Source organism: Delphinus delphis, chromosome 15, assembly GCF_949987515.2.
Source record: "Delphinus delphis chromosome 15, mDelDel1.2, whole genome shotgun sequence".
NCBI classification, from domain to species: Eukaryota; Metazoa; Chordata; class Mammalia; order Artiodactyla; family Delphinidae; genus Delphinus; species Delphinus delphis.
The window spans coordinates 63,081,875-63,106,981 of NC_082697.1; positions in this window are offsets into that span (position 1 = coordinate 63,081,875).

Genomic DNA, 25,107 nt, shown 5'->3' on the forward strand with positions numbered 1-25,107 from the left:
GGTTAGGATTAGGGGACGGGTTAGGGTCAGGCTTCGGGGAAGGGTTAGGGTTAGGGTTCGGGCTAGGGTTAGGGTTAGGGAACGGGGACGGTTTAGGGTCCAGGTGAGGGTACGACAACGCTTTAGGGGGAGGGTACGTGTGAGGGCGCGGGTTAGCGTTAGCGTACGGGTTAGGATTAGGGGACGGGTGAGGGTCAGGCTTCGGGGAAGGGTTAGGGTTAGGGTTCAGGCTAGGGTTAGGGTTAGGGGACGGGGACGGTTTAGGGTCCAGGAGAGGGTACGACAACGCTTTAGGGGGAGCATAAGTGTGAGGGCGCGGGTTAGCGTTAGCGTACGTGTTAAGATTGTGGGACGGGTGAGGGGCAGGCTTCGGGGAAGATTTAGGGTTAGGGTTCGGGCTAGGGTTAGGGGACGGGGACGGGGACGGTTTAGGGCCCAGTTGAGGGTACGCCAACGCTTTAGGGGGAGCGTACGTGTGAGGGCACGGGTTAGCGTTAGCGTACGGGTTAGGATTAGGGGACGGGTGAGGGTCAGTCTTCGGGGAAGGGTTAGGGTTAGGGTTCCGGCTAGGGTTAGGGTTAGGGGACGGGGACGGTTTAGGGTCCAGGTGAGGGTACGACAACGCTTTAGGGGGAGCGTACGTGTGAGGGCGCGGGTTAGCGTTAGCGTACAGGTTAGGATTAGGGGACGGGTGAGGGTCAGGCTTCGGGGAAGTGTTAGGGTTAGGGTTCTGGCTAGGGTTAGGGTTAGGGTATGGGGACGGTTTAGGGTCCAGGTGAGGGTACACCAACGCTTTAGGGGGAGCGTACGTGTGAGGGCGCCGGTTAGCGTTAGCGTACGGGTTAGGATTAGGTGACGGGTGAGGGTCAGGCTTCGGGGAAGGGTTAGGGTTAGGGTTCGGGCTAGGTTTAGGGTTAAGGGACGGGGACGGTTTAGGGTCCAGGTGAGGGTACGCCAACGCTTTAGGGGGAGCGTACGTGTGAGGGCGCGGGTTAGCGTTAGCGTACGGGTTAGGATTAGGGGACGGGTGAGGCTCACGCTTCTGGGAAGGGTTAGGGTTAGGGTTCTGGCTAGGGTTAGGGTTAGGGGACGGGGACGGTTTAGGGTCCAGGTGAGGGTACGCCAACGCTTTAGGGGGAGCGTACGTGTGAGGACGCGGGTTAGCGTTAGCGTACGGGTTAGGATTAGGGGACAGGTGAGTGTCAGGCTTCGGGGAAGAGTTAGGTTTAGGGTTCGTGCTAGGGTTAGGGTTAGGGGACGGGGCGGTTTAGGGTCCATGTGAGGGTACGCCAACGCTTTAGGGGGAGCGTACGTGTGAGGGCGCGAGTTAGCGTTAGCGTAAGGGTTGGGATTAGGGCACGGGTGAGGGTCAGGCTTTGGGGAAGGGTTAGGGTTAGGGTTTGGTCTAGGGTTAGGGTTAGGGGACGGGGACGGTTTAGGGTCCAGGTGAGGGTACGACAACGCTTTAGGGGGAGCGTATGTGTGAGGGCGCGGGTTAGCGTTAGCGTACGGGTTGGGATTATTGGACGGGTGAGGGTCAAGCTTCGGGGAAGGGTTAGGGTTAGGGTTCGGGCTAGGGTTAGGGTTAGGGGACAGGGACGGTTTAGGTTCCAGGTGAGGGTACGACAGCGCTTTAGGGGGAGCGTACGTGTGAGGGCGCGGGTTAGCGTTAGCGTACGGGTTAGGATTAGGGGACGGGTGAGGGTCAGGCTTCGGCGAAGGGTTAGGGTTAGGGTTCGGGCTAGGGTTAGGGTTAGGGGACGGGGACGGTTTAGGGTCCAGTGAGGGTACGCCAACGCTTTAGGGGGAGCGTACGTGTGAGGGCGCGGGTTAGCGTTAGCGTACGGGTTGGGATTAGGGGACGGGTGAGGGTCAGGCTTCGGTGAAGTGTTAGGGTTAGGGTTCGGGCTAGGGTTAGGGTTAGGGGATGGGGACGGTTTAGGGTCCAGGTGAGGGTACGACAACGCTTTCGGGGGAGCGTAGGTGTGAGGGCGTGGGTTAGCGTTAGCGTACGGGTTAGGATTAGGGGACGGGTGAGGGTCAGGCTGCGGGGAAGGGTTAGGGTTAGGGTTCGGCCTAGGGTTAGGGTTAGGGGACGGGGACGGTTTTGGGTCGAAGTGAGGGTACGACAACGCTTTAGGGGGAGCGTACGTGTGAGGGCGCGGGTTAGCGTTAGCGTACGGGTTAGGATTAGGGGACGGGTGAGGGTCAGGCTTCGGGGAAGGGTTAGGGTTAGGGTTCGGGCTAGGGTTAGGGTTAGGGGACGGGGACAGTTTAGGGTCCAGGTGAGGGTACGCCAACGCTTTAGGGGGAGCGTACGTGTGAGGGCGCGGGTTAGCGTTAGTGTACGGGTTAGGATTAGGGGATGGGTGAGTGTCAGGCTTCGGGGAAGAGTTAGGGTTAGGGTTCGGGCTAGGGTTAGGGTTAGGGGATGGGGTCGGTTTAGGGTCCAGGTGAGGGTACGCCAACGCTTTAGGGGGAGCGTACGTGTGAGGGCGCGAGTTAGCGTTAGCGTACGGGTTAGGATTAGGGGACGGGTGAGGGTCAGGCTTCGGGGAAGGTTTAGGGTCAGGGTTCGGGCTAGGGTTAGCGTTACGGGACGGGGACGGTTTAGGGTCCAGGTGAGGGTTAGACAGCGCTTTAGGGGGAGCGTACGTGTGAGGGCGTGGGTTAGCGTTAGCGTACGGGTTATGATTAGGGGACGGGTGAGGGTCAGGCTTCGGGGAAGGGTTAGCGTTAGGGTTCGGGGTAGGGTTAGGGTTAGGGGACGGGGACGGTTTAGGGTCCAGGTGAGGGTACGACAACGCTTTAGGGGGAGCGTACGTGTGAGGGCGCGGGTTAGCGTTAGCGTACGGGTTAGGATTAGGGGACGGGTGAGGGTCAGGCTTCGGGGAAGGGTTAGGATTAGGGTTCGGGCTAGGGTTAGCGTTACGGGACGGGGACGGTTTAGGGTCCAGGTGAGGGTACGACAGTGCTTTAGGGGGAGCGTACGTGTGAGGGCGTGGGTTAGCGTTAGCGTACGGGTTATGATTAGGGGACGGGTGAGGGTCAGGCTTCGGGGAAGGGTTAGCGTTAGGGTTCGGGCTAGGGTTAGGGTTAGGGGACGGGGACGGTTTAGGGTCCAGGTGAGGGTACGACAACGCTTTAGGGGGAGCGTACGTGTGAGGGCGCGGGTTAGCGTTAGCGTACGGGTTAGGATTAGGGGACGGGTTAGGGTCAGGCTTCGGGGAAGGGTTAGGGTTAGGGTTCAGGCTAGGGTTAGGGTTAGGGGACGGGGACGGTTTAGGGTCCAGGAGAGGGTACGACAACGCTTTAGGGGGAGCGTACGTGTGAGGGCGCGGGTTAGCGTTAGCGTACGTGTTAAGATTGTGGGACGGGTGAGGGGAGGCTTCGGGGAAGATTTAGGGTTAGGGTTCGGGCTAGGGTTAGGGGACGGGGACGGGGACGGTTTAGGGCCCAGTTGAGGGTACGCCAACGCTTTAGGGGGAGCGTACGTGTGAGGGCACGGGTTAGCGTTAGCGTACGGGTTAGGATTAGGGGACGGGTGAGGGTCAGTCTTCGGGGAAGGGTTAGGGTTAGGGTTCCGGCTAGGGTTAGGGTTAGGGGACGGGGACGGTTTAGGGTCCAGGTGAGGGTACGACAACGCTTTAGGGGGAGCGTACGTGTGAGGGCGCGGGTTAGCGTTAGCGTACGGGTTAGGATTAGGGGACGGGTGAGGGTCAGGCTTCGGGGAAGGGTTAGGGTTAGGGTTCTGGCTAGGGTTAGGGTTAGGGTACGGGGACGGTTTAGGGTCCAGGTGAGGGTACACCAACGCTTTAGGGGGAGCGTACGTGTGAGGGCGCCGGTTAGCGTTAGCGTACGGGTTAGGATTAGGTGACGGGTGAGGGTCAGGCTTCGGGGAAGGGTTAGGGTTAGGGTTCGGGCTAGGTTTAGGGTTAAGGGACGGGGACGGTTTAGGGTCCAGGTGAGGGTACGCCAATGCTTTAGGGGGAGCGTATGTGTGAGGGCGCGGGTTAGCGTTAGCGTACGGGTTGGGATTATTGGACGGGTGAGGGTCACGCTTCGGGGAAGGGTTAGGGTTAGGGTTCGGGCTAGGGTTAGGGTTAGGGGACGGGGATGGTTTAGGGTCCAGGTGAGGGTACGACAACGCTTTAGGGGGAGCGTACGTGTGAGGGCGCGGGTTAGCGTTAGCGTATGTGTTAGGATTAGGGGACGGGTGAGGGTCACGCTTCGGGGAAGGGTTAGGGTTAGGGTTCGGGCTAGGGTTAGGGTTAGGGGACAGGGACGGTTTAGGTTCCAGGTGAGGGTACGACAGCGCTTTAGGGGGAGCGTACGTGTGAGGGCGCGGGTTAGCGTTAGCGTACGGGTTAGGATTAGGGGACGGGTGAGGGTCAGGCTTCGGCGAAGGGTTAGGGTTAGGGTTCGGGCTAGGGTTAGGGTTAGGGGACGGGGACGGTTTAGGGTCCAGGTGAGGGTACGCCAACGCTTTAGGGGGAGCGTACGTGTGAGGGCGCGGGTTAGCGTTAGCGTACGGGTTGGGATTAGGGGACGGGTGAGGGTCAGGCTTCGGGGAAGTGTTAGGGTTAGGGTTCGGGCTAGGGTTAGGGTTAGGGGATGGGGACGGTTTAGGGTCCAGGTGAGGGTACGACAACGCTTTCGGGGGAGCGTAGGTGTGAGGGCGCGGGTTAGCGTTAGCGTACGGGTTAGGATTAGGGGACGGGTGAGGGTAAGGCTTCGGGGAAGGGTTAGGGTTAGGGTTCGCGCTAGGGTTAGGGTTAAGGGATGAGGACGGTTTAGGGTCCAGGTGAGGGTACGCCAATGCTTTAGGGGGAGCGTACGTGTGAGGGCGCGGGTTAGCGTTAGCATACGGGTTAGGATTAGGGGACGGGTGAGGCTCACGCTTCGGGGAAGGGTTAGGGTTAGGGTTCGGGCTAGGGTTAGGGTTAGGGGACGGGGACGGTTTAGGGTCCAGGTGAGGGTACGCCAACGCTTTAGGGGGAGCGTACGTGTGAGGGCGCGGGTTAGCGTTAGCGTACGGGTTAGGATTAGGGGACGGGTGAGGGTCAGGCTGCGGGGAAGGGTTAGGGTTAGGGTTCGGCCTAGGGTTAGGGTTAGGGGACGGGGACGGTTTTGGGTCGAAGTGAGGGTACGACAACGCTTTAGGGGGAGCGTACGTGTGAGGGCGCGGGTTAGCGTTAGCGTACGGGTTAGGATTAGGGGACGGGTGAGGGTCAGGCTTCGGGGAAGGGTTAGGGTTAGGGTTCGGGCTAGGGTTAGGGTTAGGGGACGGGGACAGTTTAGGGTCCAGGTGAGGGTACGCCAATGCTTTAGGGGGAGCATACGTGTGAGGGCGCGGGTTAGCGTTAGTGTACGGGTTGGGATTAGGGGATGGGTGAGTGTCAGGCTTCGGGGAAGAGTTAGGGTTAGGGTTCGGGCTAGGGTTAGGGTTAGGGGATGGGGTCGGTTTAGGGTCCAGGTGAGGGTACGCCAACGCTTTAGGGGGAGCGTACGTGTGAGGGCGCGAGTTAGCGTTAGCGTACGGGTTAGGATTAGGGGACGGGTGAGGGTCAGGCTTCGGGGAAGGTTTAGGGTCAGGGTTCGGGCTAGGGTTAGCGTTACGGGACGGGGACGGTTTAGGGTCCAGGTGAGGGTTAGACAGCGCTTTAGGGGGAGCGTACGTGTGAGGGCGTGGGTTAGCGTTAGCGTACGGGTTATGATTAGGGGACGGGTGAGGGTCAGGCTTCGGGGAAGGGTTAGCGTTAGGGTTCGGGGTAGGGTTAGGGTTAGGGGACGGGGACGGTTTAGGGTCCAGGTGAGGGTACGACAACGCTTTAGGGGGAGCGTACGTGTGAGGGCGCGGGTTAGCGTTAGCGTACGGGTTAGGATTAGGGGACGGGTTAGGGTCAGGCTTCGGGGAAGGGTTAGGGTTAGGGTTCGGGCTAGGGTTAGCGTTACGGGACGGGGACGGTTTAGGGTCCAGGTGAGGGTACGACAACGCTTTAGGGGGAGGGTACGTGTGAGGGCGCGGGTTAGCGTTAGCGTACGGGTTAGGATTAGGGGACGGGTGAGGGTCAGGCTTCGGGGAAGGGTTAGGGTTAGGGTTCAGGCTAGGGTTAGGGTTAGGGTACGGGGACGGTTTAGGGTCCAGGAGAGGGTACGACAACGCTTTAGGGGGAACGTACGTGTGAGGGCGCGGGTTAGCGTTAGCGTACGTGTTAAGATTGTGGGACGGGTGAGGGGCAGGCTTCGGGGAAGATTTAGGGTTAGGGTTCGGGCTAGGGTTAGGGTTAGAGGACGGGAACGGTTTAGGGTCCAGGTGAGGGTACGCCAACGCTTTAGGGGGAGCGTACGTGTGAGGGAGCGGGTTAGCGTTAGCGTACGGGTTGGGATTAGGGGACGGGTGAGGGTCAGGCTTCGGGGAAGTGTTAGGGTTAGGGTTCGGGCTAGGGTTAGGGTTAGGGGACGGGGACGGTTTAGGGTCCAGGTGAGGGTACGACAACGCTTTAGGGGGAGCGTACGTGTGAGGGCGCGGGTTAGCGTTAGCGTACGGGTTAGGATTAGGGGACGGGTGAGGGTCAGGCTTCGGGGAAGGTTTAGGGTCAGGGTTCGGGCTAGGGTTAGCGTTACGGGACGGGGACGGTTTAGGGTCCAGGTGAGGGTACGACAGCGCTTTAGGGGGAGCGTACGTGTGAGGGCGTGGGTTAGCGTTAGCGTACGGGTTATGATTAGGGGACGGGTGAGGGTCAGGCTTCGGGGAAGGGTTAGCGTTAGGGTTCGGGCTAGGGTTAGGGTTAGGGGACGGGGACGGTTTAGGGTCCAGGTGAGGGTACGACAACGCTTTAGGGGGAGCGTACGTGTGAGGGCGCGGGTTAGCGTTAGCGTACGGGTTAGGATTAGGGGACGGGTTAGGGTCAGGCTTCGGGGAAGGGTTAGGTTTAGGGTTCGGGCTAGGGTTAGGGTTAGGGGACGGGGACGGTTTAGGGTCCAGGTGAGGGTACGACAACGCTTTAGGGGGAGGGTACGTGTGAGGGCGCGGGTTAGCGTTAGCGTACGGGTTAGGATTAGGGGACGGGTGAGGGTCAGGCTTCGGGGAAGGGTTAGGGTTAGGGTTCAGGCTAGGGTTAGGGTTAGGGGACGGGGACGGTTTAGGGTCCAGGTGAGGGTACGACAACGCTTTAGGGGGAGCGTACGTGTGAGGGCGCGGGTTAGCGTTAGCGTACGGGTTAGGATTAGGGGACGGGTGAGGGTCAGGCTTCGGGGAAGAGTTAGGGTTAGGGTTCGGGCTAGGGTTAGGGTTAGGGGACGGAGACGGTTTAGGGTCCAGGTGAGGGTACGACAACGCTTTAGGGGGAGCGTACGTGTAAGGGCGCGGGTTAGCATTAGCGCACGGGTTAGGATTAGGGGACGGGTGAGGGTCAGGCTTCGGGGAAGTGTTAGGGTTAGGGTTCGGGCTAGGGTTAGGGTTAGGGGACGGGGACGGTTTAGGGTCCAGGTGAGGGTACGACAACGCTTTAGGGGGAGCGTACGTGTGAGGGCGCGGGTTAGCGTTAGCGTACGTGTTAAGATTGTGGGACGGGTGAGGGGCAGGCTTCGGGGAAGATTTAGGATTAGGGTTCGGGCTAGGGTTAGGGGACGGGGACGGGGACGGTTTAGGGCCCAGGTGAGGGTACGCCAACGCTTTAGGGGGAGCGTACGTGTGAGGGCGCGGGTTAGCGTTAGCGTACGGTTTAGGATTAGGGGACGGGTTAGGGTCAGTCTTCGGGGAAGGGTTAGGGTTAGGGTTCCGGCTAGGGTTAGGGTTAGGGGACGGGGACGGTTTAGGGTCCAGGTGAGGGTACGACAACGCTTTAGGGGGAGCGTACGTGTGAGGGCGCGGGTTAGCGTTAGCGTACGGGTTAGGATTAGGGGATGGGTGAGGGTCAGGCTTCGGGGAAGGGTTAGGGTTAGGGTTCGGGCTAGGGTTAGGGTTAGGGGACGGGGACGGTTTAGGGTCCAGGTGAGGTTACGCCAACGCTTTAGGGGTAGCGTACGTGTGAGGGCGCGGGTTAGCGTTAGCGTATGGGTTGGGATTAGGGGACGGGTGAGGCTCACGCTTCGGGGAAGGGTTACGGTTAGGGTTCGGGCTAGGGTTAGGGTTAGGGGACAGGGACGGTTTAGGGTCCAGGTTAGGGTACGACAACGCTTTAGTGGGAGCGTATGTGTGAGGGCGCGTGTTAGCGTTAGCGTACGGGTTAGGATTAGGGGACGGGTGAGGGTCAGGCTTCGGGGAAGGGTTATGGTTAGGGTTCTTGCTAGGGTTAGGGTTAGGGGACGGGGACGGTTTAGGGTCCAGGTGAGGGTACGCCAACGCTTTATGGGGAGCGTACGTGTGAGGGCGCGGGTTAGCGTTAGCGTACGGGTTAGGATTGGGGACGGGTGAGGGTCAGGCTTCGGGGAAGGGTTAGGGTTAGGGTTCGGCCTAGGTTTAGGGTTAAGGGACGGGGACGGTTTAGGGTCCAGGTGAGGGTACGCCAACGCTTTAGGGGGAGCGTACGTGTGAGGGCGCGGGTTAGCGTTAGCGTACGGGTTAGGATTAGGGGACGGGTGAGGCTCACGCTTCGGGGAAGGGTTAGGGTTAGGGTTCGGGCTAGGGTTAGGGTTAGGGGACGGGGACGGTTTAGGGTCCAGGTGAGGGTACGCCAACACTTTAGGGGGAGCGTACGTGTGAGGGCGCGGGTTAGCGTTAGCGTACGGGTTAGGATTAGGGGATGGGTGAGTGTCAGGCTTCGGGGAAGGGTTAGGGTTAGGGTTCGGCCTAGGGTTAGGGTTAGGGGACGGGGACGGTTTAGGGTCCAGGTGAGGGTACGACAACGCTTTAGGGGGAGCGTACGTGTGAGGGCCCGGGTTAGCGTTAGCGTACGGGTTAGGATTAGGGGACGGGTGAGGGTCACGCTTCGGGGAAGGGTTAGGGTTAGGGTTCGGGCTAGGGTTAGGGTTAGGGGACGGGGACGGTTTGGGGTCCAGGTGAGTGTACGCCAACGCTTTAGGGGGAGCGTACGTGTGAGGGCGCGGGTTAGCGTTAGCCTACGGGTTGGGATTAGGGAACGAGTGAGGGTCAGGCTTCCGGGAAGGGTTAGGGTTAGGGTTCGGGCTAGGGTTAGGGTTAGGGGACGGGGACGGTTTAGGGTCCAGGTGAGGGTACGACAACGCTTTAGGGGGAGCGTATGTGTGAGGGCGCGGGTTAGCGTTAGCGTACGGGTTAGGATTAGGGGACGGGTGAGGCTCACGCTTCGGGGAAGGGTTAGGGTTAGGGTTCGGGCTAGGGTTAGGGTTAGGGGACGGGGATGGTTTAGGGTCCAGGTGAGGGTACGACAACGCTTTACGGGGAGCGTACGTGTGAGGGCGCGGGTTAGCGTTAGCGTATGAGTTAGGATTAGGGAACGGGTGACGGTCACGCTTCGGGGAAGGGTTAGGGTTAGGGTTCGGGCTAGGGTTAGGGTTAGGGGACAGGGACGGTTTAGGTTCCAGGTGAGGGTACGACAGCGCTTTAGGGGGAGCGTACGTGTGAGGGCGCGGGTTAGCGTTAGCGTACGGGTTGGGATTAGGGGACGGGTGAGGGTCAGGCTTCGGGGAAGTGTTAGGGTTAGGGTTCGGGCTAGGGTTAGGGTTAGGGGACGGGGACGGTTTAGGGTCCAGGTGAGGGTACGACAACGCTTTAGGGGGAGCGTAGGTGTGAGGGCGCGGGTTAGCGTTAGCGTACGGGTTAGGATTAGGGGACGGGTGAGGGTAAGGCTTCGGGGAAGGGTTAGGGTTAGGGTTCGCGCTAGGCTTAGGGTTAAGGGATGAGGACGGTTTAGGGTCCAGGTGAGGGTACGCCAACGCTTTAGGGGGAGCGTACGTGTGAGGGCGTGGGTTAGCGTTAGCGTATGGGTTAGGATTAGGGGACGGGTGAGGCTCACGCTTCGGGGAAGGGTTAGGGTTAGGGTTCGGGCTAGGGTTAGGGTTAGGGGACGGGGACGGTTTGGGGTCCAGGTAAGGGTACGACAACGCTTTAGGGGGAGCGTACGTGTGAGGGCGCGGGTTAGCGTTAGCGTACGTGTTAAGATTGTGGGACGGGTGAGGGTCAGGCTTCGGGGAAGATTTAGGGTTAGGGTTCGGGCTAGGGTTAGGGGACGGGGACGGGGACGGTTTAGGGCCCAGTTGAGGGTACGCCAACGCTTTAGGGGGAGCGGACGTGTGAGGGCACGGGTTAGCGTTAGCGTACGGGTTAGGATTAGGGGACGGGTGAGGGTCAGTCTTCGGGGAAGGGTTAGGATTAGGGTTCCGGCTAGGGTTAGGGTTAGGGGACGGGGACGGTTTAGGGTCCAGGTGAGGGTACGACAACGCTTTAGGGGGAGCGTACGTGTGAGGGCGCGGGTTAGCGTTAGCGTACGGGTTAGGTTTAGGGGACGGGTGAGGGTCAGGCTTCGGGGAAGGGTTAGGGTTAGGGTTCTGGCTAGGGTTAGGGTTAGGGTACGGGGACGGTTTAGGGTCCAGGTGAGGGTACACCAACGCTTTAGGGGGAGCGTACGTGTGAGGGCGCCGGTTAGCGTTAGCGTACGGGTTAGGATTAGGGGACGGGTGAGGGTCAGGCTTCGGGGAAGGGTTAGGGTTAGGGTTCGGGCTAGGTTTAGGGTTAAGGGACGGGGACGGTTTAGGGTCCAGGTGAGGGTACGCCAACGCTTTAGGGGGAGCGTACGTGTGAGGGCGCGGGTTAGCGTTAGCGTACGGGTTAGGATTAGGGGACGGGTGAGGCTCACGCTTCTGGGAAGGGTTAGGGTTAGGGTTCTGGCTAGGGTTAGGGTTAGGGGAAGGGGACGGTTTAGGGTCCAGGTGAGGGTACGCCAACGCTTTAGGGGGAGTGTACGTGTGAGGACGTGGGTTAGCGTTAGCGTACGGGTTAGGATTAGGGGACAGGTGAGTGTCAGGCTTCGGGGAAGAGTTAGGTTTAGGGTTCGTGCTAGGGTTAGGGTTAGGGGACGGGGACGGTTTAGGGTCCATGTGAGGGTACGCCAACGCTTTAGGGGGAGCGTACGTGTAAGGTCGCGAGTTAGCGTTAGCGTAAGGGTTGGGATTAGGGCACGGGTGAGGTCAGGCTTTGGGGAAGGGTTAGGGTTAGGGTTTGGTCTAGGGTTAGGGTTAGGGGACGGGGACGGTTTAGGGTCCAGGTGAGGGTACGACAACGCTTTAGGGGGAGCGTATGTGTGAGGGCGCGGGTTAGCGTTAGCGTACGGGTTGGGATTAGGGGACGGGTGAGGGTCACGCTTCGGGGAAGGGTTAGGGTTAGGGTTCGGGCTAGGGTTAGGGTTAGGGGACGGGGATGGTTTAGGGTCCAGGTGAGGGTACGACAACGCTTTAGGGGGAGCGTACGTGTGAGGGCGCGGGTTAGTGTTAGCGTATGTGTTAGGATTAGGGGACGGGTGAGGGTCACGCTTCGGGGAAGGGTTAGGGTTAGGGTTCGGGCTAGGGTTAGGGTTAGGGGACAGGGACGGTTTAGGTTCCAGGTGAGTGTACGACAGCGCTTTAGGGGGAGCGTACGTGTGAGGGCGCGGGTTAGCGTTAGCGTACGGGTTAGGATTAGGGGACGGGTGAGGGTCAGGCTTCGGCGAAGGGTTAGGGTTAGGGTTCGGGCTAGGGTTAGGGTTAGGGGACGGGGACGGTTTAGGGTCCAGGTGAGGGTACGCCAACGCTTTAGGGGGAGCGTACGTGTGAGGGCGCGGGTTAGCGTTAGCGTACGGGTTGGGATTAGGGGACGGGTGAGGGTCAGGCTTCGGGGAAGTGTTAGGGTTAGGGTTCGGGCTAGGGTTAGGGTTAGGGGACGGGGACGGTTTAGGGTCCAGGTGAGGGTACGACAACGCTTTCGGGGGAGCGTAGGTGTGAGGGCGCGGGTTAGCGTTAGCGTACGGGTTAGGATTAGGGGACGGGTGAGGGTAAGGCTTCGGGGAAGGGTTAGGGTCAGGGTTCGCGCTAGGGTTAGGGTTAAGGGATGAGGACGGTTTAGGGTCCAGGTGAGGGTACGCCAACGCTTTAGGGGGAGCGTACGTGTGAGGGCGCGGGTTAGCGTTAGCCTACGTGTTGGGATTAGGGAACGAGTGAGGGTCAGGCTTCCGGGAAGGGTTAGGGTTAGGGTTCGGGCTAGGGTTAGGGTTAGGGGACGGGGACGGTTTAGGGTCCAGGTGAGGGTACGCCAATGCTTTAGGGGGAGCGTACGTGTGAGGGCGTGGGTTAGCGTTAGCGTACGGGTTAGGATTAGGGGACGGGTGAGGCTCACGCTTCGGGGAAGGGTTAGGGTTAGGGTTCGGGCTAGGGTTAGGGTTAGGGGACGGGGACGGTTTAGGGTCCAGGTGAGGGTACGCCAACGCTTTAGGGGGAGCGTACGTGTGAGGGCGCGGGTTAGCGTTAGTGTACTGGTTAGGATTAGGGGATGGGTGAGTGTCAGGCTTCGGGGAAGAGTTAGGGTTAGGGTTCGGCCTAGGGTTAGGGTTAGGGGATGGGGTCGGTTTAGGGTCCAGGTGAGGGTACGCCAACGCTTTAGGGGGAGCGTACGTGTGAGGGCGCGGGTTAGCGTTAGCGTACGGGTTAGGATTAGGGGACGGGTGAGGGTCAGGCTTCGGGGAAGGTTTAGGGTCAGGGTTCGGGCTAGGGTTAGCGTTACGGGACGGGGACGGTTTAGGGTCCAGGTGAGGGTTAGACAGCGCTTTAGGGGGAGCGTACGTGTGAGGGCGTGGGTTAGCGTTAGCGTACGGGTTATGATTAGGGGACGGGTGAGGGTCAGGCTTCGGGGAAGGGTTAGCGTTAGGGTTCGGGCTAGGGTTAGGGTTAGGGGACGGGGACGGTTTAGGGTCCAGGTGAGGGTACGACAACGCTTTAGGGGGAGCGTACGTGTGAGGGCGCGGGTTAGCGTTAGCGTACGGGTTAGGATTAGGGGACGGGTTAGGGTCAGGCTTCGTGGAAGGGTTAGGGTTAGGGTTCGGGCTAGGGTTAGGGTTAGGGGACGGGGACGGTTTAGGGTCCAGGTGAGGGTACGACAACTCTTTAGGGGGAGGGTACGTGTGAGGGCGCGGGTTAGCGTTAGCGTACGGGTTAGGATTAGGGGACGGGTGAGGGTCAGGCTTCGGGGAAGGGTTAGGGTTAGGGTTCAGGCTAGGGTTAGGGTTAGGGGACGGGGACGGTTTAGGGTCCAGGAGAGGGTACGACAACGCTTTAGGGGGAGCGTACGTGTGAGGGCGCGGGTTAGCGTTAGCGTACGTGTTAAGATTGTGGGACGGGTGAGGGGCAGGCTTCGGGGAAGATTTAGGGTTAGGGTTCGGGCTAGGGTTAGGGTTAGAGGACGGGAACGGTTTAGGGTCCAGGTGAGGGTACGCCAACGCTTTAGGGGGAGCGTACGTGTGAGGGAGCGGGTTAGCGTTAGCGTACGGGTTGGGATTAGGGGACGGGTGAGGGTCAGGCTTCGGGGAAGTGTTAGGGTTAGGGTTCGGGCTAGGGTTAGGGTTAGGGGACGGTGACGGTTTAGGGTCCAGGTGAGGGTACGACAACGCTTTAGGGGGAGCGTACGTGTGAGGGCGCGGGTTAGCGTTAGCGTACGGGTTAGGATTAGGGGACGGGTGAGGGTCAGTCTTCGGGGAAGGGTTAGGGTTAGGGTTCCGGCTACGGTTAGGGTTAGGGGACGGGGACGGTTTAGGGTCCAGGTGAGGGTACGACAACGCTTTAGGGGGAGCGTACGTGTGAGGGCGCCGGTTAGCGTTAGCGTACGGGTTAGGATTAGGGGACGGGTGAGGGTCAGGCTTCGGGGAAGGGTTAGGGTTAGGGTTCTGGCTAGGGTTAGAGTTAGGGTACGGGGACGGTTTAGGGTCCAGGTGAGGGTACACCAACGCTTTAGGGGTAGCGTACGTGTGAGGGCGCCGGTTAGCGTTAGCGTACGGGTTAGGATTAGGGGACGGGTGAGGGTCAGGCTTCGGGGAAGGGTTAGGGTTAGGGTTCGGGCTAGGTTTAGGGTTAAGGGACGGGGACGGTTTAGGGTCCAGGTGAGGGTACGCCAACGCTTTAGGGGGAGCGTACGTGTGAGGGCGCGAGTTAGCGTTAGCGTAAGGGTTGGGATTAGGGAACGGGTGAGGGTTAGGCTTTGGGGAAGGGTTAGGGTTAGGGTTTGGTCTAGGGTTAGGGTTAGGGGACGGGCACGGTTTAGGGTCCAGGTGAGGGTACGAAAACGCTTTAGGGGGAGCGTATGTGTGAGGGCGCGGGTTAGCGTTAGCGTACGGGTTAGGATTAGGGGACGGGTGACGCTCACGCTTCGGGGAAGGTTTGGGTTAGGGTTCGGGCTTGGGTTAGGGTTAGGGGACGGGGACGATTTACGGTCCAGGTGAGGGTACGACAACGCTATAGGGGGAGCGTACGTGTGAGGGCGCGGGTTAGCGTTAGCGTACAGTTTAGGATTAGGGGACGGGTGAGGGTCAGGCTTCGGCGAAGGGTTAGGGTTAGGGTTCGGGCTAGGGTTAGGGTTAGGGGACGGGGACGGTTTAGGGTCCAGGTGAGCGTAGGCCAACGCTTTAGGGGAGCGTACGTGTGAGGGCGCGGGTTAGCGTTAGCGTACGGGTTGGGATTAGGGAACGGGTGAGACTCACGCTTCGGGGAAGGGTTAGGGTTAGGGTTCGGGCTAGGGTTAGGGTTAGGGGACGGGGACGGTTTAGGGTCCAGGTGAGGGTACGCCAACGCTTTAGGGGGAGCGTACGTGTGAGGGCGCGGCTTAGCGTTAGCGTACGGGTTAGGATTAAGGGACGGGTGAGGCTCACGCTTCGGGGAAGGGTTAGGGTTAGGGTTCGGGCTAGGGTTAGGGTTAGGGGACGGGGACGGTTTAGGGTCCAGGTGAGGGTACGCCAACGCTTTAGGGGGAGCGTACGTGTGAGGGCGCGGGTTAGCGTTAGCGTACGGGTTGGGATTAGGGAACGGGTAAGGCTCACGCTTCGGGGAAGGCTTAGGGTTAGGGTTCGGGCTAGGGTTAGGGTTAGGGGACGGGGACGGTTTAGGGTCCACGTGAGGGTATGACAACGCTTTAGGGGGAGCCTACGTGTGAGGGCGCGGGTTAGCGTTAGCGTACGGGTTAGGATTAGGGGACAGGTGAGGGTCAGGCTTCGGGGAAGGGTTAGGGTAAGGGTTCGGGCTAGGGTTAGGGTTAGGGGACGGGGACGGTTTAGGGTCCATGTGAGGGTACGACAACGCTTTAGGGGGAGCGTACGTGTGAGGACGCGGGTTAGCGTTAGCGTACGGGTTAGGATTAGGGGCAGATGAGGGTTAGGCTTCGGGGAAGGGTTAGGGTTAGGGTTCGGGCTAGGGTTAGGGTTAGGGGACGGGGACGGTTTAGGGTCCAGGTGAGGGTACGCCAACGCTTTAGGGGGAGCGTACGTGTGAGGGCGCGGGTTAGCGTTAGCGTACGGGTTGGGATTAGGGAACGGGTGAGACTCACGCTTCGGGGAAGGGTTAGGGTTAGGGTTCGGGCTAGGGTTAGGGTTAGGGGACGGGGACGGTTTAGGGTCCAGGTGAGGGTACGCCAACGCTTTAGGGGGAGCGTACGTGTGAGGGCGCGGCTTAGCGTTAGCGTACGGGTTAGGATTAGGGGACGGGTGAGGCTCACGCTTCGGGGAAGGGTTAGGGTTAGGGTTCGGGCTAGGGTTAGGGTTAGGGGACGGGGACGGTTTAGGGTCCAGGTGAGGGTACGCCAACGCTTTAGGGGGAGCGTACGTGTGAGGGCGCGGGTTAGCGTTAGCGTACGGGTTGGGATTAGGGAACGGGTAAGGCTCACGCTTCGGGGAAGGCTTAGGGTTAGGGTTCGGGCTAGGGTTAGGGTTAGGGGACGGGGACGGTTTAGGGTCCACGTGAGGGTATGACAACGCTTTAGGGGGAGCCTACGTGTGAGGGCGCGGGTTAGCGTTAGCGTACGGGTTAGGATTAGGGGACAGGTGAGGGTCAGGCTTCGGGGAAGGGTTAGGGTAAGGGTTCGGGCTAGGGTTAGGGTTAGGGGACGGGGACGGTTTAGGGTCCATGTGAGGGTACGACAACGCTTTAGGGGGAGCGTACGTGTGAGGACGCGGGTTAGCGTTAGCGTACGGGTTAGGATTAGGGGCAGATGAGGGTTAGGCTTCGGGGAAGGGTTAGGGTTAGGGTTCGGGCTAGGGTTAGGGTTAGGGGACGGGGACGGTTTAGGGTCCAGGTGAGGGTACGCCAACGCTTTAGGGGGAGCGTACGTGTGAGGGCGCGGGTTAGCGTTAGCGTACGGGTTAGAATTAGGGGACGGGTGAGGGTCAGGCTTCGGGGAAGGGTTAGGGTTAGGGTTCGGGCTAGGGTTAGGGTTAAGGGACGAGGACGGTTTAGGGTCCAGGTGAGGGTACGCCAACGCTTTAGGGGGAGCGTACGTGTGAGGGCGCGGGTTAGCGTTAGCGTACGGGTTAGGATTAGGGGACGGGTGAGGGTCAGGCTTCCGGGAAGGGTTAGGGTTAGGGTTCGGGCTAGGGTTAGGGTTAGGGGACGGGGACGGTTTAGGGTCCAGGTGAGGGTACGCCAACGCTTTAGGGGGAGCGTACGTGTGAGAGCGCGGGTTAGCGTTAGCATACGGGTTGGGATTAGGGAACGGGTGAGGGTCAGGCTTCCGGGAAGGGTTAGGGTTAGGGTTCGGGCTAGGGTTAGGGTTAGGGGACGGGAAGGTTTAGGGTCCAGGTGAGGGTACGATAACGCTTTAGGGGGAGCGTACGTGTGAGGGCGCGGGTTAGCGTTAGCGTACGGGTTAGGATTAGGGGACGGGTGAGGTTCATGCTTCGGGGAAGGGTTAGGGTTAGGGTTCGGGCTAGGGTTAGGGTTAGGGGACGGGGACGGTTTAGGGTCCATGTGAGGGTACGACAACGCTTTAGGGGGAGCGTACGTGTGAGGACGCGGGTTAGCGTTAGCGTACGGGTTAGGATTAGGGGCAGATGAGGGTTAGGCTTCGGGGAAGGGTTAGGGTTAGGGTTCGGGCTAGGGTTAGGGTTAGGGGATGGGGACGGTTTAGGGTCCAGGTGAGGGTACGCCAACGCTTTAGGGGGAGCGTACGTGTGAGGGCGCGGGTTAGCGTTAGCGTACGGGTTAGAATTAGGGGACGGGTGAGGGTCAGGCTTCGGGGAAGGGTTAGGGTTAGGGTTCGGGCTAGGGTTAGGGTTAAGGGACGAGGACGGTTTAGGGTCCAGGTGAGGGTACGCCAACGCTTTAGGGGGAGCGTACGTGTGAGGGCGCGGGTTAGCGTTAGCGTACGGGTTAGGATTAGGGGACGGGTGAGGGTCAGGCTTCCGGGAAGGGTTAGGGTTAGGGTTCGGGCTAGGGTTAGGGTTAGGGGACGGGGACGGTTTAGGGTCCAGGTGAGGGTACGCCAACGCTTTAGGGGGAGCGTACGTGTGAGAGCGCGGGTTAGCGTTAGCATACGGGTTGGGATTAGGGAACGGGTGAGGGTCAGGCTTCCGGGAAGGGTTAGGGTTAGGGTTCGGGCTAGGGTTAGGGTTAGGGGACGGGAAGGTTTAGGGTCCAGGTGAGGGTACGATAACGCTTTAGGGGGAGCGTACGTGTGAGGGCGCGGGTTAGCGTTAGCGTACGGGTTAGGATTAGGGGACGGGTGAGGTTCATGCTTCGGGGAAGGGTTAGGGTTAGGGTTCGGGCTAGGGTTAGGGTTAGGGGACGGGGACGGTTTAGGGTCCAGGTGAGGGTACGACAACACTTTAGGGGGAGCGTACGTGTGAGGGCGCGGGTTAGCGTTAGCGTACGGGTTAGGATTAGGGGACGGGTGAGGGTCAGGCTTCGGGGAAGGGTTAGGGTAAGGGGTCGGGCTAGGGTTAGGGTTAAGGGACGAGGACGGTTTAGGGTCCAGGTGAGGGTACGCCAACGCTTTAGGGGGAGCGTACGTCTGAGGGCGCGGGTTAGCGTTAGCGTACGGGTTAGGATTAGGGGACGGGTGAGGGTCAGGCTTCGGGGAAGGGTTAGGGTTAGGGTTCGGGCTAGGGTTAGGGTTAAGGGACGAGGACGGTTTAGGGTCCAGGTGAGGGTACGCCAACGCTTTAGGGGGAGCGTACGTGTGAGGGCGCGGGTTAGCGTTAGCGTACGGGTTAGGATTAGGGGACGGGTGAGGCTCACGCTTCGGGGAAGGGTTAGGGTTAGGGTTCGGGCTAGGGTTAGGGTTAGGGGACGGGGACGGTTTAGGGTCCAGGTGAGGGTACGCCAACGCTTTAGGGGGAGCGTACGTGTGAGGGCGCGGGTTAACGTTAGCGTACGGGTTGGGATTAGGGAACGGGTGAGGGTCAGGCTTCCGGGAAGGGTTAGGGTTAGGGTTCGGGCTAGGGTTAGGGTTAGGGGACGGGAAGGTTTAGGGTCCAGGTGAGGGTACGATAACGCTTTAGGGGGAGCGTACGTGTGAGGGCGCGGGTTAGCGTTAGCGTACGGGTTAGGATTAGGGGACGGGTGAGGTTCATGCTTCGGGGAAGGGTTAGGGTTAGCGTTCGGGCTAGGGTTAGGGTTAGGGGACGGGGACGGTTTAGGGTCCAGGTGAGGGTACGACAACACTTTAGGGGGAGCGTATGTGTGAGGGCGCGGGTTAGCGTTAGCGTACGGGTTAGGATTAGGGGACGGGTGAGGGTCAGGCTTCGGGGAAGGGTTAGGGTTAGGGTTCGGGCTAGGGTTAGGGTTAGGGGACGGGGAAGGTTTAGGGTCCAGGTGTGGGTACGCCAACGCTTTAGGGGGAGCGTACGTGTGAGGGCGCGGGTTAGCGTTAGCGTAAGCGTTAGGATTAGGGGACGGGTGAGGGTCAGGCTTCGGGGAAGAGTTAGGGTTAGGGTTCGGGCTAGGGTTAGGGTTAGAGCACGGGAACGGTTTAGGGTCCAGGTGAGGGTACGCCAACGCTTTAGGGGGAGCGTATGTGTGTGGGAGCGGGTTAGCGTTAGCGTACGCGTTGGGATTAGGCAACGGGTGAGGGTCAGGCTTCGGGGAAGGCTTAGGGTTAGGGTTCGGGCTAGGGTTAGGGTTAGGGAACGGGGAAGGTTTAGAGTCCATGTGAGGGTACGACAACGCTTTAGGGGGAGCGTACGTGTGAGGGCGCGGGTTAGCGTTAGCGTACGGGTTAGGATTAGGGGACGGGTGAGGGTCAGGCTTCGGGGAAGGGTTAGGGTTAGGGTTCGGGCTAGGGTTAGGGTTAGGGGACGGGGACGGTTTAGGGTCCAGGTGAGGGTACGCCAACGTTTTAGGGGGAGCGTACGTGTGAGGGCGCGAGTTAGCGTTAGTGTACGGGTTGGGATTAGGGAACGGGTGAGGGTCAGGCTTCGGTGATGGGTTAGGGTTAGGGTTCGGGCTAGGGTTAGGGTTAGGGGTCGGGGACGGTTTAGGGTCCAGGTGAGGGTACGACAACGCTTTAGGGGGAGCGTATGTGTGAGGGCGCGGGTTAGCGTTAGCGTACGGGTTAGGATTAGGGGACGGGTGAGGGTCAGGCTTCGGGGAAGGGTTAGGGTTAGGGTTCGGGCTAGGGTTAGGGTTAGGGGACGGGGACGGTTTAGGGTCCAGGTGAGGGTACGACAACGCTTTAGGTGGAGCGTACGTGTGAGGGCGCGGGTTAGCGTTAGCGTACGGGTTAGGATTAGGGGACGGGTGAGGGTTAGGCTTCGGGGAAGGGTTAGGGTTAGGGTTCGGGCTAGGGTTAGGGTTAGGGGACAGGGACGGTTTAGGTTCGAGGTGAGGGTACGACAGCGCTTTAGGGGGAGCGTACGTGTGAGGGCGCGGGTTAGCGTTAGCGTACGGGTTAGGATTAGGGGACGGGTGAGGGTCAGGCTTCGGCGAAGCGTTAGGGTTAGGGTTCGGGCTAGGGTTAGGGTTAGGGGACGGGGACGGTTTAGGGTCCAGGTGAGGGTACGCCAACGCTTTAGGGGGAGCGTACGTGTGAGGGCGCGGGTTAGCGTTAGCGTACGGGTTAGGATTAGGGGACGGGTGAGTGTCAGGCTTCGGGGAAGGGTTAGGGTTAGGGTTCGGGCTAGGGTTAGGGTTAGGGGACGGGGACGGTTTAGGGTCCAGGTGAGGGTACGCCAACGCTTTAGGGGGAGCGTACGTGTGAGGGCGTGCGTTAGCGTTAGCGTAAGCGTTAGGATTAGGGGACGTGTGAGGGTCAGGCTTCGGGAAAGGGTTAGGGTTAGGGTTCGGGCTAGGGTTAGGGTTAGGGGACGGGGACGGTTTAGGGTCCAGGTGAGGGTACGCCAACGCTTTAGGGGGAGCGTACGTGTGAGGGCGCGAGTTAGCGTTAGCGTACGGGTTAGGATTAGGGGACGGGTGAGGCTCACGCTTCGGGGAAGGGTTAGGGTTAGGGTTCGGGCTAGGGTTAGGGTTAGGGGACGGGGATGGTTTAGGGTCCAGGTGAGGGTACGACAACGCTTTAGGGGGAGCGTACGTGTGAGGGCGCGGGTTAGCGTTAGCGTACGGGTTAGGATTAGGGGACGGGTGAGGGTCACGCTTCGGGGAAGGGTTAGGGTTAGGGTTCGGGCTAGGGTTAGGGTTAGGGGACGGGGACGGTTTAGGGTCCAGGTGAGGGTACGACAACGCTTTAGGGGGAGCGTACGTGTGAGGGCGTGGGTTAGCGTTAGCGTACGGGTTAGGATTAGGGGACGGGTGAGGGTCAGGCTTCGGGGAAGAGTTAGGGTTAGGGTTCGGGCTAGGGTTAGGGTTAGAGGACGGGAACGGTTTAGGGTCCAGGTGAGGGTACGCCAACGCTTTAGGGGGAGCGTACGTGTGAGGGAGCGGGTTAGCGTTAGCGTACGGGTTGGGATTAGGGGACGGGTGAGGGTCAGGCTTCGGGGAAGTGTTAGGGTTAGGGTTCGGGCTAGGGTTAGGGTTAGGGGACGGGGACGGTTTAGGGTCCAGGTGAGGGTACGACAACGCTTTAGGGGGAGCGTACCTGTGAGGGCGCGGGTTAGCGTTAGCGTACGGGTTAGGATTAGGGGACGGGTGAGGGTCAGGCTTCGGGGAAGGGTTAGGGTTAGGGTTTGGGCTAGGGTTAGGGTTAGGGGACGGGGATGGTTTAGGGTCCAGGTGAGGGTACGCCAACGCTTTAGGGGGAGCGTACGTGTGAGGGCGCGGGTTAGCGTTAGCGTACGGGTTAGGATTAGGGGACGGGTGAGGGTCACGCTTCGGGGAAGTCTTAGGGTTAGGGTTCGGGCTAGGGTTAGGGTTAGGGGACAGGGACGGTTTAGGTTCCAGGTGAGGGTACGACAGCGCTTTAGGGGGAGCGTACGTGTGAGGGCGCGGGTTAGCGTTAGCGTACGGGTTAGGATTAGGGGACGGGTGAGGGTCAGGCTTCGGCGAAGGGTTAGGGTTAGGGTTCGGGCTAGGGTTAGGGTTAGGGGACGGGGACGGTTTAGGGTCCAGGTGAGGGTACGACAACACTTTAGGGGGAGCGTATGTGTGAGGGCGCGGGTTAGCGTTAGCGTACGGGTTAGGATTAGGGGACGGGTGAGGGTCAGGCTTCGGGGAAGGGTTAGGGTTAGGGTTCGGGCTAGGGTTAGGGTTAGGGGACGGGGACGGTTTAGGGTCCAGGTGAGGGTACGCCAACGCTTTAGGGGGAGCGTACGTGTGAGGGCGCGGGTTAGCGTTAGCGTAAGCGTTAGGATTAGGGGACGGGTGAGGGTCAGGCTTTGGGGAAGGGTTAGGGTTAGGGTTCGGGCTAGGGTTAGGGTTAGGGGACGGGGACGGTTTAGGGTCCAGGTGAGGGTACACCAACGCTTTAGGGGGAGCGTACGTGTGAGGGCGCGGGTTAGCGTTAGCGTACGGGTTGGGATTAGGGAACGGGTGAGGGTCAGACTTCGGTGATGGGTTAGGGTTAGGGTTCGGGCTAGGGTTAGGGTTAGGGGACGGGGACGGTTTAGGGTCCAGGTGAGGGTACGACAACGCTTTAGGGGGAGCGTATGTGTGAGGGCGCGGGTTAGCGTTAGCGTACGGGTTAGGATTAGGGGACGGGTGAGGCTCACGCTTCGGGGAAGGGTTAGGGTTAGGGTTCGGGCTAGGGTTAGGGTTAGGGGACGGGGATGGTTTAGGGTCCAGGTGAGGGTACGACAACGCTTTAGGGGGAGCGTACGTGTGAGGGCGCGGGTTAGCGTTAGCGTATGTGTTAGGATTAGGAGACGGGTGAGGGTCACGCTTCGGGGAAGTGTTAGGGTTAGGGTTCGGGCTAGGGTTAGGGTTAGGGGACAGGGACGGTTTAGGTTCCAGGTGAGGGTACGACAGCGCTTTAGGGGGAGCGTACGTGTGAGGGCGCGGGTTAGCGTTAGCGTACGGGTTAGGATTAGGGGACGGGTGAGGGTCAGGCTTCGGCGAAGGGTTAGGGTTAGGGTTCGGGCTAGGGTTAGGGTTAGGGGACGGGGACGGTTTAGGGTCCAGGTGAGGGTACGCCAACGCTTTAGGGGGAGCGTACGTGTGAGGGCGCGGGTTAGCGTTAGCGTACGGGTTGGGATTAGGGGACGGGTGAGGGTCAGGCTTCGGGGAAGTGTTAGGGTTAGGGTTCGGGCTAGGGTTAGGGTTAGGGGACGGGGACGGTTTAGGGTCCAGGTGAGGGTACGACAACGCTTTAGGGGGAGCGTAGGTGTGAGGGCGCGGGTTAGCGTTAGCGTAAGCGTTAGGATTAGGGGACGGGTGAGGGTAAGGCTTCGGGGAAGGGTTAGGGTTAGGGTTCGCGCTAGGGTTAGGGTTAAGGGATGAGGACGGTTTAGGGTCCAGGTGAGGGTACGCCAACGCTTTAGGGGGAGCGTACGTGTGAGGGCGTGGGTTAGCGTTAGCGTACGGGTTAGGATTAGGGGACGGGTGAGGCTCACGCTTCGGGGAAGGGTTAGGGTTAGGGTTCGGGCTAGGGTTAGGGTTAGGGGATGGGGACGGTTTGGGGTCCAGGTGAGTGTACGTCAACGCTTTAGGGGGAGCGTACGTGTGAGGGCGCGGGTTAGCGTTAGCCTACGTGTTGGGATTAGGGAACGAGTGAGGGTCAGGCTTCCGGGAAGGGTTAGGGTTAGGGTTCGGGCTAGGGTTAGGGTTAGGGGACGGGGACGGTTTAGGGTCCAGGTTTGGGTACGCCAACGCTTTAGGGGGAGCGTACGTGTGAGGGCGCGGGTTAGCGTTAGCGTACGGGTTAGGATTAGGGGACGGGTGAAGCTCACGCTTCGGGGAAGGGTTACGGTTAGGGTTCGGGCTAGGGTTAGGGTTAGGGGACGGGGACGGTTTAGGGTCCAGGTGAGGGTACGCCAACGCTTTAGGGGGAGCGTACGTGTGAGGGCGCGGGTTAGCGTTAGCGTACGGGTTGGGATTAGGGAACGGGTGAGGGTCAGGCTTCCGGGAAGGGTTAGGGTTAGGGTTCGGGCTAGGGTTAGGGTTAGGGGACGGGAAGGTTTAGGGTCCAGGTGAGGGTACGATAACGCTTTAGGGGGAGCGTACGTGTGAGGGCGCGGGTTAGCGTTAGCGTACGGGTTAGGATTAGGGGACGGGTGAGGTTCATGCTTCGGGGAAGGGTTAGGGTTAGGGTTCGGGCTAGGGTTAGGGTTAGGGGACAGGGACGGTTTAGGGTCCAGGTGAGGGTACGACAACACTTTAGGGGGAGCGTATGTGTGAGGGCGCGGGTTAGCGTTAGCGTACGGGTTAGGATTATGGGACGGGTGAGGGTCAGGCTTCGGGGAAGGGTTAGGGATAGGGTTCGGGCTAGGGTTAGGGTTAGGGGACGGGGAAGGTTTAGGGTCCAGGTGTGGGTACGCCAACGCTTTAGGGGGAGCGTACGTGTGAGGGCGCGGGTTAGCGTTAGCGTAAGCGTTAGGATTAGGGGACGGGTGAGGGTCAGGCTTCGGGGAAGGGTTAGGGTTAGGGTTCGGGCTAGGGTTAGGGTTAGGGGACGGGGACGGTTTAGGGTCCCGGTGAGGGTACGCCAACGATTTAGGGGGAGCGTACGTGTGAGGGCGCGAGTTAGCGTTAGCGTACGGGTTGGGATTAGGGAACGGGTGAGGGTCAGGCTTCGGTGATGGGTTAGGGTTAGGGTTCGGGCTAGGGTTAGGGTTAGGGGACGGGGACGGTTTAGGGTCCAGGTGAGGGTACGCCAACGCTTTAGGGGGAGCATACGTGTGAGGGCGCGAGTTAGCGTTAGCGTAAGCGTTAGGATTAGGGGACGGGTGAGGGTCAGGCTTCGGGGAAGATTTAGGGTCAGGGTTCGGGCTAGGGTTAGCGTTACGGGACGGGGACGGTTTAGGGTCCAGGTGAGGGTACGACAGCGCTTTAGGGGGAGCGTACGTGTAAGGGCGTGGGTTAGCGTTAGCGTAGGGGTTATGATTAGGAGACGGGTGAGGGTCAGGCTTCAGGGAAGGGTTAGCGTTAGGGTTCGGGCTAGGGTTAGGGTTAGGGGACGGGGACGGTTTAGGGTCCAGGTGAGGGTACGACAAAACTTTAGGGGGAGCGTATGTGTGAGGGCGCGGGTTAGCGTTAGCGTACGGGTTAGGATTAGGGGACGGGTGAGGCTCAGGCTTCGGGGAAGGGTTAGGCTTAGGGTTCGGGCTAGGGTTAGGGTTAGGGGACGGGGACGGTTCAGGGTCCAGGTGAGGGTACGACAACGCTTTAGGGGGAGGGTACGTGTGAGGGCGCGGGTTAGCGTTAGCGTACGTGTTAGGATTAGGGGACGGGTGAGGCTCAGGCTTCGAGGTAGGGTTAGGGTTAGGGTTCAGGCTAGGGTTAGGGTTAGGGGACGGGGACGGTTTAGGGTCCAGGTGAGGGTACGACAACGCTTTAGGGGGAGCGTACGTGTGAGGGCGCAGGTTAGCGTTAGCGTACGGGTTAGGATTAGGGGACGGGTGAGGGTCAGGCTTCGGGGAAGAGTTAGGGTTAGGGTTCGGGCTAGGGTTAGGGTTAGAGCACGGGAACGGTTTAGGGTCCAGGTGAGGGTACGCCAACGCTTTAGGGGGAGCGTATGTGTGTGGGAGCGGGTTAGCGTTAGCGTACGCGTTGGGATTAGGCAACGGGTGAGGGTCAGGCTTCGGGGAAGGCTTAGGGTTAGGGTTTGGGCTAGGGTTAGGGTTAGGGAACGGGGAA